The sequence below is a fragment of the Hibiscus syriacus genome, unplaced genomic scaffold, assembly GCF_006381635.1.
Source record: "Hibiscus syriacus cultivar Baekdansim isolate YM2019G1 unplaced genomic scaffold, ASM638163v2 tig00110812_pilon, whole genome shotgun sequence".
In the NCBI taxonomy this organism is placed as follows: domain Eukaryota; kingdom Viridiplantae; phylum Streptophyta; class Magnoliopsida; order Malvales; family Malvaceae; genus Hibiscus; species Hibiscus syriacus.
The window spans coordinates 366,356-379,970 of record NW_024062870.1 but is presented as its reverse complement, the minus strand read 5'-3'; the positions used below and the strand labels follow the sequence as shown (position 1 = coordinate 379,970).

Sequence of the window (13,615 nt, the reverse complement as noted above, 5' to 3'; positions counted from 1 at the left end):
CAGGAATAAATCATAAAGATCGATAAAGAAAAATGTAAAAAAAAAATAAAAGAGATCATAGATTACCATATTGGGACATTGGATGAACATATCACCCCAAATGCCGGGATGAAAGTCGGCCTTGGGTCGGTTTTCGGTGTCCGACGGAATGACGGAAAAGGGCGAAGCAGGAACTTGGGAAACTGTGTTGAAGCCATTATCAAAGATATCTTGAAGGAAAAGATTAGGGTTTTCGGAAGCAAATAACACCCAGATTAGTTGCTGCCTCTGCCTACTGGTAGAAGGTTATAAAACAGAGATTTGGGACGAGACTGAGTAAGCAATTGTTGCATGTATTTATATATAGAAGCTCGTTCATTAAAGTCAAAAAGGAGAACGTAAATTGAAATATTTTTATTATACTTGAAGTATAAAATATGCAAATATACTGACAAAAGTCGTTCATTTTCTTTCTACTTTCCCTCCTTCAATGTTGGTGCTATAAAACATTTTTAATATATTTAGTTTGACAGAATTGAGTCATGGGTAGATTATTGCTGATGTACTAATTTGTTGAATTTCTCGGGAAACAAACAGTGAAAAGTTGGTGAAGCCTTTAAAGTATAAAGCAATGCATGCATCCCTGCAGAATTAGATTTTGTAGTATTTAAAATCTACAGATGAATAATAATATTAAATAATTCCACCTTTTGCTAACTCTTTTTCAGCAATGTTTATGACAGTCAATTTTGACTCAATTTAAAAATAATTCATCTCAATTCAAATTGATTAATTCTACCTATAATTACTACAAAAGAGAAAAATGTTGGGCATGCTTAAGGATATGAACTCTAATTTATCTTTTAATTTAAACTTCAAAAACTTCAAAAATATTCAAATGAGTACTAATTTATGAATATTAAAATGATTTGAATCAAATTAATTTTTTTTGATATTTTGAATATTTTTGAATCATAATTAATTTTTTTTGATATTTTGAATATTATTTTAATAAAAGATGATTGTATCATAAAATATTGTAGTCACCACTCGCCACAACTTTTTGATATTGTTTAATATATAGCGAATTAAAATAAAGTAAGCAGCCATGTATTCTTTCTAAATATATATATATATATATATATATATATATATTTAGTGTTATTAGTATTAACAATTTTAATATTTTATTTAACATTATATATCTTATTTAACCTTTAATATTTATTAATAATTTATTAATGTAATTATATCGTATGATTTGATAACAGTTTCCGAGAAATTCCCCTGCAAGTCAAGCGTAGAAAATCGTATCAGTCTAAAGGACCAAATAATTAAAAAAAAAAATCCAAACACGTCTCGACAGCCTTTCTTGATCAAACAATTCAACAGTACCGCTTTATATACTATAATAATTTTTTATGCTTTGTAATTTACTTTAAAATATTGCGTATTTCTATAAATTTTAATATATTTTATTATTTGTATTGTCAAAGCAAATTTCATCGTCTTTTATATAAAAATATAATTTATTATTATTTTTTTATAAATGCATTATATCATAGACTATTAATGATAATATATGTTTTAAAGACTTTCAACTATTTAATAATGAATACTATGTTCGAACTTATGACCTCTAAAAATAATTTTCCTTTAAACTTTAATAATTGGCATAATTTGATTTGTGCAAAAGAATTAGAAAATAAATTAGGAGTAAGTAATTTTATTCAAAATAAAAAATACCTCAAATTACAATAAAGATTTACAATCACAATCATAAATTAATTACTGATTTTTTTATAACTATCAGGTTGTGATACGTGTCACTTAATAGAAAAAACTAATGTCGTGACGACATGAACATCTAAAGGGCTAACGACGTGTGTAATGTTAGGAACAAAAAATATATAATTTAAGTATTTATTTGGGCATTAAGCCTTAAGTTAAATATTTGTTACATGTCATTATCATCGTATTAATAGATTTATGTAAAGTGGCTGCGTAATTAATGATTCAATGCCTTGGAAAGTCTGGCATCGTTGTGCATTCCAATATCCTTTGGAAATTAAGCAATTGTAAGCATCAGGCAAAAGCGAAAGCCAAATTTGATTGGATCCACTAAATGTACGGCGCATGTGTTTTGATAGATCATTCATAGACTAATTTATAAAACGTTAAATTATGTATATTAAAAATGAAATCAACTATATGTAAGGTTTTTTTCCTTTTATTCTTGTCTGTTTTCCTACAAACTGGAAGAATAATATTAATAAAGACTACTTCGTGACCATTTCATTTGGTGTTACTGAATTGATAGAATATATAAGTAATATGGACCAAACTGCACATCAGTTTTTCCATTAAATATTAACGGTTAGTGACTTAATTGAATACATTTAAATGCACACATCAGTTTTCCATTAAATATTAACGGTTAGTGACTTATGAATACATTTAAATAGTTGAGTGGTCTGATTAATAAAATTTCAAAAATGATGGTCAATTTATAATTATATTTGAATCGAATTTTAATTTTTTAAATTAATAATGGTGTTCAACTATACTCGTTGTGAATTGTAGAATTTTCCTATCTTTTATCATCTTATAATACATTTATCATATTTCTTGTATAAAATTTCCTTTTTTGTTAAATAGATCATTTCCATTTTATTTGTATTTAATAAGACTTTATTTCAAGTGAAAAAGTATTATTTTTAAATAAGCCTTATTGTAAAATTTTCACCCTTAGAATTAAAAAGAAGAAGAAGAAGGAATTACCTAAATCCCTACTGAATAGTAAATATAATTTTTAAGATTTAATTATAAAATTACATTTTAAATTTATTATGAATTGGGCTATCAAACCTAGTTTGGGCTTGAGGAGGGGATTTGATCAGAAATTTTTCATACTGTAACTTGACCATTTGTCACCTTTAGTTAATTTATACTAAAAAAAATATTTAAGAACAAATTCAAGTATCTATGAATGTCCTTATTTAAAAAAAGTGTCTATGAATGCCACGTGCTTATTTAACATAAACTAAAGTGAAAGTCTATTTATTGAGTGAATAATAATACAATAAAAGTTCAGAGATATTTACAAAACAAAGAGTGAAGATTGCCTAATGGTATGAGAAACCATCAGAAAATGCCTCTTTATGTATTAAAAGATTGTCGTCATCCATTGCTATACCAAAGAAAAAGTTATCTATATCTCTAACCTATTCGTAAAAACAATGAAGCGATTATTTCTACATTACCTTTGTGTGTATCTCGGTTTTAGCAGTGCCAAGCGAAGCCGATATAAGATTCCGACCCTTCCATCCCAACAACATAGCACCATCCTTCTCCGACAGTGTATAATGTTTAGAGTAGCACTTCAGTAGGCTTCCGATCACCGAATTGACGTAAGAGCTTAAAGGGTATTGTCGAAATCCGGCCATTGTTACCTGGACTTCCATTTCCCGAAGAGCTCATGGCGTCCACTCTCTCTTTTCCCTCACAAGCGATGATGTTGACGATATCCCGAGCCAGGCAGTGCTGCTCCACGTTGATTCTCTTTTCCATCCCTTGGAAGTGTCTCGTCCATGGACTCAAACATTGCTAGATAGTACTCTAGAGTCTCGATGAACCTGGGGACGAAAGGGGCTGTATTTGTGTTTGATTCTTGCTCTACCAATGTGGTAACCTTGGGAGAAAGTGACTTCACCAATCGTAGAAGCCCATCCCTTGGGTTGTTCACATCGACGCTCTCGTCGGGAGTGTGATGGAGCTGCAGCGGGAAGTTGACTGCCAGAGCCTCCCCTGGCCTGATCCTAATCATGTCCCTTGTGATATCTGGGGCGAAAACTGGAAATCCGTAAAACTCAACCGATATATTGAACTGTTCAGATAGTGCTGACAGACGCCTACCAACAGCTTCCAATCCACCACCACGAGCATACTTTGAAACGGGATCATCAATTCCTGTAATCCGGACATGAGGAGCTCCACCCGGTCTGGCTGCAAGTGCTTGCAAGAGGGTCACCCATTGAGTTCCCTGAGCAATCTGGAAATCAATAATGTGAATGTGATCTTCAGTTCTACATGCTTCAGCAATGGCCCCATTTGCTGCCAAGTAGCCGAACTTTAAGTACGGGCAAATTTCATACAGGATATGCATGTAGGACAGCAAGTCCCTGCCTTCAGGTTCTCTGCAACGAAGAGCACGATATATGTTAGAACCCGATGCTTCCTTCCTTGCAACCAACCCTTCCACCATGTAAGCACCAAGACGCTGGATCGGTTCTCCACATATAGACACAGCATCCTTGGCCTTTGAAATCACTTATCAATTCGTCCATATTGTTTTCGGACAGTGCTTGAGCACATGCAATCAACAACTGCTTCAGATTGCCTGGCGAACTACAATATGAAGACAAATCAGCTATTGATTTCTGACGCTTCTCGTCATGAACAACTTCAGTTGACTGTCGATGCCTAGAGACAAATGATGTCTGAGGCTGAAGCACCAGAGATCCTCGGCGCTCCTGATTCCACGACCTAGATCGCAGGCCTGTTTTCTTTGGTCTACTACTTTCTCCGGAGGAAACACTCGGGGTCTTTACTTCTTCATCCCCTTCTGGTACGATGACTGCAGTCTCTAATTCCTGCGAACCATGTATCATGTTGTGGCTGGAGTTTGCATCTTGTGTATAAGAAGTTCCACCAGAATAGATTGGTAAGCTTGTGTTCCTGCAGTTTACAGAGGGACTCGGTGGATGGAAATAATTGTTAGATTCCAGTGAAGAGTTACAAGAAGGGCTGAGTCCCGAGAGATTCTTCGTGGAACTATGCTGCTCCTGGTTGTCACTCAAAGCAGTATTGGTATCACAATCAAATTGAGTCGAAAAGGGTGAGTTGGGTGAGATTCCTATGTCAGATTTCAAATAACTAAACAGCCTATTAGGTATTGAAGGAATAGTTGAATTAGAGGTTGAGTTGGATAGACCTGCACCAGTCGCACCGTATGATCCGGAAAGCTGGTGTGAATCCATTCTACGGGTTTGGCATCAGTATCCCAACATGATGAAGAGGTCACAGAAAATCTATCGGAAACATAGAAAGGATTGTCAACCCTTTTGTCACAACGACTACAACAAACTTCAAAACTATTGTAGATGTTAAAATTGACCTGCAAAACAAAGCTAAGTTAATTTCCACATGTTTGCATTTGCAGGTCCGAAATCAAGCTTTAATGGACAGAACGGATATTCTATCATAATATGTAATTTCTTGGCAGACAATCAAACCACAAATATCAAACAGCAATCTAGTAGGTCGACAGCTATACACATTCAAAACAGTTATATAACTAACTTGTTAAAGAAGTTTCTCGGAAGTCGTAGTATAGAATTAACTTATTATTCTTGGTAGGCAGCTTGATCAACGTCGAATTACATAAGATGGTACAAAAACGACAACTCATTGACACAACAAGAAAGAAGAAAGGCAAAGGCGGTGAAACCATATATCCTTGAAGCATAACACTACATAAGTTTCCTAAACAACAACCAGCATCAAAACCTATAACTAGGCTTGAGCGTTAATCAATTTCGGTTTGTTAGGCTTTAATACTGTTCCGAATAGACTGAAGCAAACTAAAAAGCTAAACAAAATTCTCCTAGAATCGAAACTATCCAATCCGACATAAATCATATATCATGAAGTCATCGTAACTCACAAGGTTATAAGGCCCCTGTAACTGAAGAATTTCATGCAGAGAGTTTTGAGTTGGCAATAGCTTTCTCTTTTTGTGAACTAAATCAAATTTCAGTATGAGAATCCTAAGATTTCTCAAATTCAGACATCAGCCATCTGCTTGAAAAGCTACAACATTTAGCATTACAATAAATACAAAACAAAGTGAGATCCTGGCTCAACAATACCAGATTACCCGCCATATTTCCTAGTCAAACGAATATAATATTCAACCCGCGTATAGGATTAAACGACTTCAAAATTGAACAACCTATACTGCAATGTTAGATATAAGTGGAAGCTTAAAGCATTCTTTCATTTCATATATATAATTAAGTTGCCACAACAAGAGAGCTAAATTTAGTGTAACCCTAAAAGAGAAAATCTTTGATAATCGTTTCAACTGAAAACTAACCAAGTTTCTCAGAAAACAAAACCTTCTAAGCACTCAAAGCTCAAAAGCTTTAAATTCATGAATAAAAGCACTAAAACCAGCTACTTTTTTCATCTATTTCTAACCAAAATGAAAACCTAAAAAACTAAAAATCTATCAATAGAGCCAATGAATAACCAAAGAACTCAAAGGAAACACAAAAAAAAACAATTTAACAGTAAATTTTGCAAGTTTACCTGGAAATTCTTGCTTCTTATGGATCAAATAACAAAAATCTCCAAATTAAGAAACGAAAGGTGATTTTTCTTCTTCAAAACTAGAAGTGTTTCAACCAAAAAAAAAATCAAACTTAGAAATCGAGAGACAAATCAGGCAAGAGATTCTTATATTTATAGGAGGGAAACGAGGAAAGTTGTAACAGAATTTTTTTGAGGAAGAGAATTTAACGATAACTGACCTTGAGGAGGTCGTTTTTGTACTGCGGATGTTAACGACGTTAAATCAAACTAACGGCCGCCGACCATGCATCCACGTTCGACAACATTCTCCGAGATTTCCTTTCTGTTTACTTTATTCTGTTTTTTTTTAATGCGTGGCAGAACACAATAGCTGTCCCACGCTCCTTCATAGACTGTGTCAAATAAACTCCGTCGGCCCTTGCGAACTCGCATATTTAGGGATCCCGTTAATTGTTTTATAAACATGGTTAAAAATTATTTAACAAGTTTTCCCATATAATATTTTTAAATTATTCCTAATTTTAAAACCCACTGATTCAATTAATCGACTACGGTGAGCACCGTGACATACACGTGACGCTTGGGTAAGAGTCAATTGGATTTGGCTGCCCTGGACAAGTGGCAGTACAGAATCGACAGTTAGACACGTGGGTGGGAACGCATGAACCATTAGACTGCTTTGACCTGACGTGGCAATCTTGGATTGTTAACCCTCCCGTGTTTTAATTGACCCTTCTGAAGACAAATAAAATATAGTAAGTATTAAAGTTTAATTAAAATCACCTAAAATTTTGAATATATATCTTCTCAGTGAAATAATTAACTACAAGAATATAAATCATGTGACCTTATGAAATTAATTTATTTGCTTTCTTGACTTGGATAAGGAATAACACAAGAATAATAATCATGTGAGCCTTATGAAATTAATTTACTTGCTTTCTTTGACTTGGATAAGGAAAAGACCAAAACTACTAAACTTAAAGATTAATTAGGAACATGCATCTAGAAGGTTTTGGTACTTCTTTTGTATATACATAAATAGGAATGTTTCACATCAGCATAGGATCCTCTTTAAACAAAGAATATGTCTAAATCATAACTTTTTTTTCTTTTGTAGATTTTATTTTTATTTGTAATAGATCTTTTCTTTCTTTCAAATTAAATAAATTAGTTATTTTTATACGCACTATGCATAACATTATTATAAACTAAATATATTAAATTGTTTTAAAACTTAAACTTATTTTTTAATTATTAAATAATTATTTTACGATAATAATAAAATCATTCTTTAAAAAAATCAAAGGTTTTCACATTATAAAAAAATTAATAAAATTACTCTCATAAATACTTATAATATTTTATTTGAACCAATCATTAATTTAATATAAATGATTATCAAAATATCCACGGCAGTGAATTTTATCATATATTTACATACGTGTGTGTGATCATAAATGGATAATGATAATGTGAACGAGGAAAAAGGAAAATTTTAGGTGGAAAAAGAATCTTAATTAATCGCTCTTAAATGGATTATTCGACATGTAAAGTGCAAATCAAAGGGATAATCATGAAGAAACATATGCTTTACATATACTTTAGGTTAGGGTTCCATCTTAACATTGCGTATGGAGTAAATTGGATTGAGATTGTTGCCCTGTAATGGATTTATGCAAAATCCAATTTAGATTAGTTAGTCACAGATACCAATGATTAATTTAAAGAGAGAACTCGATGGAATACAACAATATTAGAAAAGAAAGATGCACGGTTAAAAAAGGAGCTATATGATATAAATTATTTTTAGAATAGAATCTAAAATTAATTATATAATTATATTTGTAATAATTAATGTAATTGTAATTATTATTTCACTTTACTTTATATTTATAATACAGCCACACAAATTGTTTTTTATCAACCGCATTTCATGTCATATTTATATTTTCTTCTTTTCACCGTAACTTTTGCATCGTATTTTTTCTCCCTTGAACTGTTGAGTCGGTAATAAGGTATATTAATGAATTTAATTTTCCAAGACTTGGTCATAGTCATAGAAGGGAGACAAAGCCTGCCTTTTTCTTCATTTCGTGAAATATGGTAAGAGTTGGGTTAGTGGCCACTTATTTATTTGATAATTTTTTTAATCAAGTGTTTTTAGGGAAACTCTTAAGGCTTAATTAATATGTGGGTGCATATGCTTAAACCATTCCACAGTAATTAACGTGTGAAATTGCCACACAAAAAAAAAGCAACTTTTCGTTCTTGTTCCGATAATAATCAGGAATTTATGAATGAATTGACTTTCTCAACTCATGCCAAGCCCATGTGTAAATCAATATTGGGCTTAATTAACAAACCGGATGGGAAACAAGGTAAAATTGGGCCAATAATCTAAGTGGATTAATTATTTAACTCAATAGGTTATCTCAAATTTTATTTTTTAAAAATACGACTTTTATTACAGTGCAATACAAATTCGTCACGTCCACATGGTGAGTTTGTCCATATATATATATTAATCTAGGTCTATAGGCCTTATTAATATATATATATATATATATATATATATTGTAATTTAAAAAATATAAAATAATTAAAAGTTAAAAAAATCATGGGGACTCGTCATGTTCACATAAAGAGTTCCATTTGGATTTTTTTTAAAAAGGTAGTCATTAAATAAAAGTTGGGCAATAGACGTATCGACAAGTTCATGAAACTCTCCAAGTGTGCATGACGAGTTATGTGGTCTAGTCGTTTATGGTCGCTAGAATTTGAAGTATAAATAGAGTTTTGGGGTTTAGAGTTTGTATTATAATTTATTGTGAAGAAACACGATTTATTGAGAGAGAGAGAAAATTATGCTTTTTGACGATTTTGCGGCAATATGTCTACCCGAGAAAAAAAATGCAAGGTCTTGATCTTGTTCATATTTCATCGCTTGAACTGATTCCAGTAAGATTTATTTAACACTCCCTTTGTCCCATTAAATATGTCTACCGTTAACTTTTTTTAGTCAAACTTTTTTAACTTTGACTCATTATTATTGTAACACCTTACACCAGTACGACACACAGTCGCCGATAATGCAAAAAAAGTTATGAAGAATTTTTCTTGGTTATTCTTAAAATTCAAACCTTATAGTCTTTAATAAAAGAACTCTAGTGGTAGAAGAGTCCATACATGTTGTTTTCGATGAACCCCCTTCCAAGGAAGATTCTTTGTGTTGATGATATAGATATCTTAAATTCAAATAAAGTTGGTGAATCATCATGAAAGAAATAAAGAATGGAGAAACTCAAGATGCCCTCAAGGATCTAACTTTAGAGGAAAGGGAGGTCTCATACCCAATGGAGTACAACTACATCAAAGATGGTGAAATTTTGGGTGATTCATCCAAGGGTAACCACTAGATCTTCTCTTAGAATATTTGTAATTGTGTTGCATTTATCTCATGCATAGGCCTAAAAACGTCAAAGAAACATTAAAATATTAATATTGGATTATGGCTATGCAAGAAGGGTTAAATCAATTTGAGAGAAGTAAGGTATAAACATTAGTTGAAAGGCCTAGTAATAAGTCTACTATATGTACTAAAGGGGTTTATAGAAACAAACTAGACGAGAGTAGTAACACAGTGAGAAATAAGTTACACTAGTTGCTCAAGTTACACTCAAGAATAGGGAATTGATTTTGATAAGACATATGCTCCTGTAACTAGAATGGAGCCATTAATTATTACTTGTTTTTTGCATGTTTTAATGATTTTAAGCTTTTATCAAATGGATGTCAAAAGTTAAATGTAGTTGAACAACTTCACAGTTTTGAAGATTCAATATTTCCAAACCATGTTTTCAAACTTTCAAAAGCTTTATATGGTTTGAAAAAAGATCCTAAAGCTGTATGAAAGATATCAAATTTTTAATTGAAAAATTTTTATAAAGGAATTGATATACACTTTTCATCAAAGAAAAGAAATAACATGTAGTAGTACAAATTTATATTGATGATATCATATTTGGTTGCTACTAATGATATTATTTGCCAAGAATTCTTTAAGTTGATGCAAGGTGAATTTGAGATGAGCATGATGGGGGAGCTATCATTCTTTTTGGGACTCCAAATCAAGCAAATGAATGATGACATCTTCATCAATCAAGCTAAATACATAAGGGTGTTGCTCAAGAAGTTTGGCTTGGAGAATGTGAAACCTCAAGCCACTCCTATTAACACTCCAACAAAGCTTGAAAAAGATTAGGAAGCTAAATGATTTTGATCTAACAAAAAGAGGGAGAAAAATATCAAAAACAACTTTTGATTCTTTATTTTTCGTTTTTGATATAAATTTTTTTGGTTTAAAATTTTTTAGCCTCAAATTATTTTCAAAAGGGAGTTAATAGAAATTTATATTTGAATTGTATATAATTTGAAAAAAAAATATGACAAATTTTGAATGAAGAAAAATTTTACAAAAATGTTTTGTTGTATCAAAAAGGGGGAGATTGATAAACATAAATGATTTTGATATAGCATAAAATGTATTATTTTTTTAAAGTTATTTTTAAGTCCCTAAAATTTGTCAAAACCTTAAAATGAGTATTTTAAGTTAAAATTATTTAAAAAAATATATCATTCAAATACTTTAGAACAATTTTTAAAGTTTTATATTTTTCAAAATGTCAAAAACTATCTTTTTAAGCAAACATTGAGCATAAGTTTCAAAACTTCTACAAGAGTTTCAAAATTTTCCAAGACAGTAACCTAAGAGTTTCGAAACTTTAAGGAGAGTTCACAAGATTTAAAGTTTCGAAACTCTCTTTAAAGTTTCGATACTTTGGGTCCAACAGTCATATTTTTCAATTCTTCTTTCGAAGAGTTATAACCTTAAATGCACGAATTTAATGTTTCAAATGGCTCCAAACTCACTCCAACAACCCCAAATAACTAGAGATCAATGAAAACATATAAAAAAAGGGTCTTCAAACAGCCAAGAAAGATAAAAAGTTTATTCCAACAATCAAAGAGCTTTTAAAGCCAAACATGTATTCCATTTTGTTTCTTACATAGAATACTATTCCATTCTTTGTATTTTTCATTCTAGTGTCTTGGGTGTGCGAGAGCTTCATTTTTGCAAACATCTTATCTTGTGAGGATATGCAAAGTTTGCTTATTTGTAATTTCTTCTTAGGATGGGTTTACACTTGAGACTTTGGGGGTATAAGTCTAAGTGTTTGTAAGGTTACACATTGTCCTAGAAGGTTAGAACAAATTAGTGGATTTGTTGAAATCCTTAGTGTGGAAGCTAAGGTAGTGGGTGTAAACTTCATTGAATAAGTTGAATCACTCTAAAATTGTTTGTGTCAATTTTTCATTTTCTTGCAAAAGCTTCCATCATTCTTTTAATTGCCAATTCACCCTCTTGGCCATTCCATTGATTTGATAGACTCAACAAACCTTAAATCAAGTAGTTTTCAAATATATATTTTAAAATTTAATTATTAAAATAATCATGGTCAAAGTTTAAAAATTTTAACTTTTTAAAAAGTCAATTGACTCATTTAGTAGGACGAAGGGAGTATATTTTTTTATGTTCAAATATAATATTAATGTTGTTATTTTGAAAATTTTATTATTTGTTTCAATTTTAATTGTAAGAAGAAGAATTGGGCATTCTTCCGTCGAGGAATGAAAATGTTCTCCAACATAAGTGAACTATATTTATCTACAACAGTCCATTATATCTGCCATTTTTTATGGTTTTTTTGTGGTGTATGCACTGATTTCGACATTAATTGAACGTTGAAGACCTAAAACTCATACATTTCATTTACATGGTGAAGCGATGATTACTTGGGAGATGTGACTTACCAACTCGGTGTGTGATAAATGGCGTTGGTGAAATAACAATTACAATTGAGACGCGATTTGCGAGTAATTATTTGAAATGTGTCACCGTCAGATTCACAGATGGGTTTTGGATTCAGATGACGTGGTTGGAGAGTGATTTTCAAGTTGATAATCGTTTTACCGAGGAAGAGGTCATGTATATATCCTGAGCATATCTCTCCAACTGATTGGAGGGATATTGTTACCAGGATAAATTTGACAAATTGGTACTCACTCAATATCTTCCGCTAAAGAGAATTTGATGAGCATCATCAATATAATTGGGGTTCTTTGGTTTTAGCATTTTTATCGTAAATTTTGCAAGGCTATAATATTGGAAATGAGTCAAAGAGTGGATTTAGTGGGTACCGCTTCCAATTTTTTACGACAATTACAGTTTCGTTTTTGAGTTTCATGTTATGCAAAGTAATTTCTTAAATTTATATTTAAGTAAATTTATATTATAATTAACATGTTTAGAAATTTTAAATAAATAATATAATTGTTAATTTATATTTATTATGTTGTTCATATGCGACATAAAATTGTCTATACAAAGTTGTCAGGTGCAACAAAATTGATATAAGAATGAAACTAATCATCGGTAGATATGTGGTAATATTTAAATCTTTTGTATAACTTTTAAATTAAGAAATTTATTTTAATTTATACTAATGTAGTCTATTTACAGTTTAATTGGATTATGTATGAGTGGATATCCAACGGTGTGTACACCATTATTTTTTGAAGGAACGAAGATGTGGTGTGTCGTAACGTCATTGCTTCATTTCACTATTGTTGATATCCATGCCACTGAGAGAATTTTTATACAGTTTGGTTTTGATCATCCCATTCCAACACAAATAATTGACATGAACGAATTACACAAAATTGATATGTGTGGGAAGCATAAAGAGAATTGATCGAGGAAGCATGTTGCATACATACAACAATGGAATGAAAGACATTTATATGCCCTGATTCGATCTAAACGTGTACCGAATGATCTTGTTTTCTCAATATCTCCATACCTCCATAATTATGAAGTAAATGATAAATCATACTTAACAACAGTGGAAGATAGGGTCAAATGGGAAGAAATGAAGGCAAAATTTGTTAAGAAATCATCAGCAGTAGCAACATCTTATTCTTTTTATTCTTATGCCGGTTATTTTGTTTCTCAAGCAAGTTATGGTCCATATCCTTTATATCATGCTTTAATGGAGAGCAGGTCGGAATGGAATGTAGTGCCACCCTCTCAACCACCTTCGAGAGAAGATGCAAGTCAAGGGGATCCGTTCTATATGCTCAATCATCTAGTGGTTTTGGTGTGCATTTTGAGTTAATGACGTCAATGATGGCATTAAAT

The 13,615-nt window shown here is 31.6% G+C and overlaps 1 pseudogene; it reads right to left on the bottom strand.

The window, feature by feature from the left end:
• Nucleotides 1-3,152: 3,152 nt before the first annotated feature.
• On the bottom strand, nt 3,153-5,141 carry LOC120141578 (annotated as a pseudogene).
• Nucleotides 5,142-13,615: the final 8,474 nt, after the last annotated feature.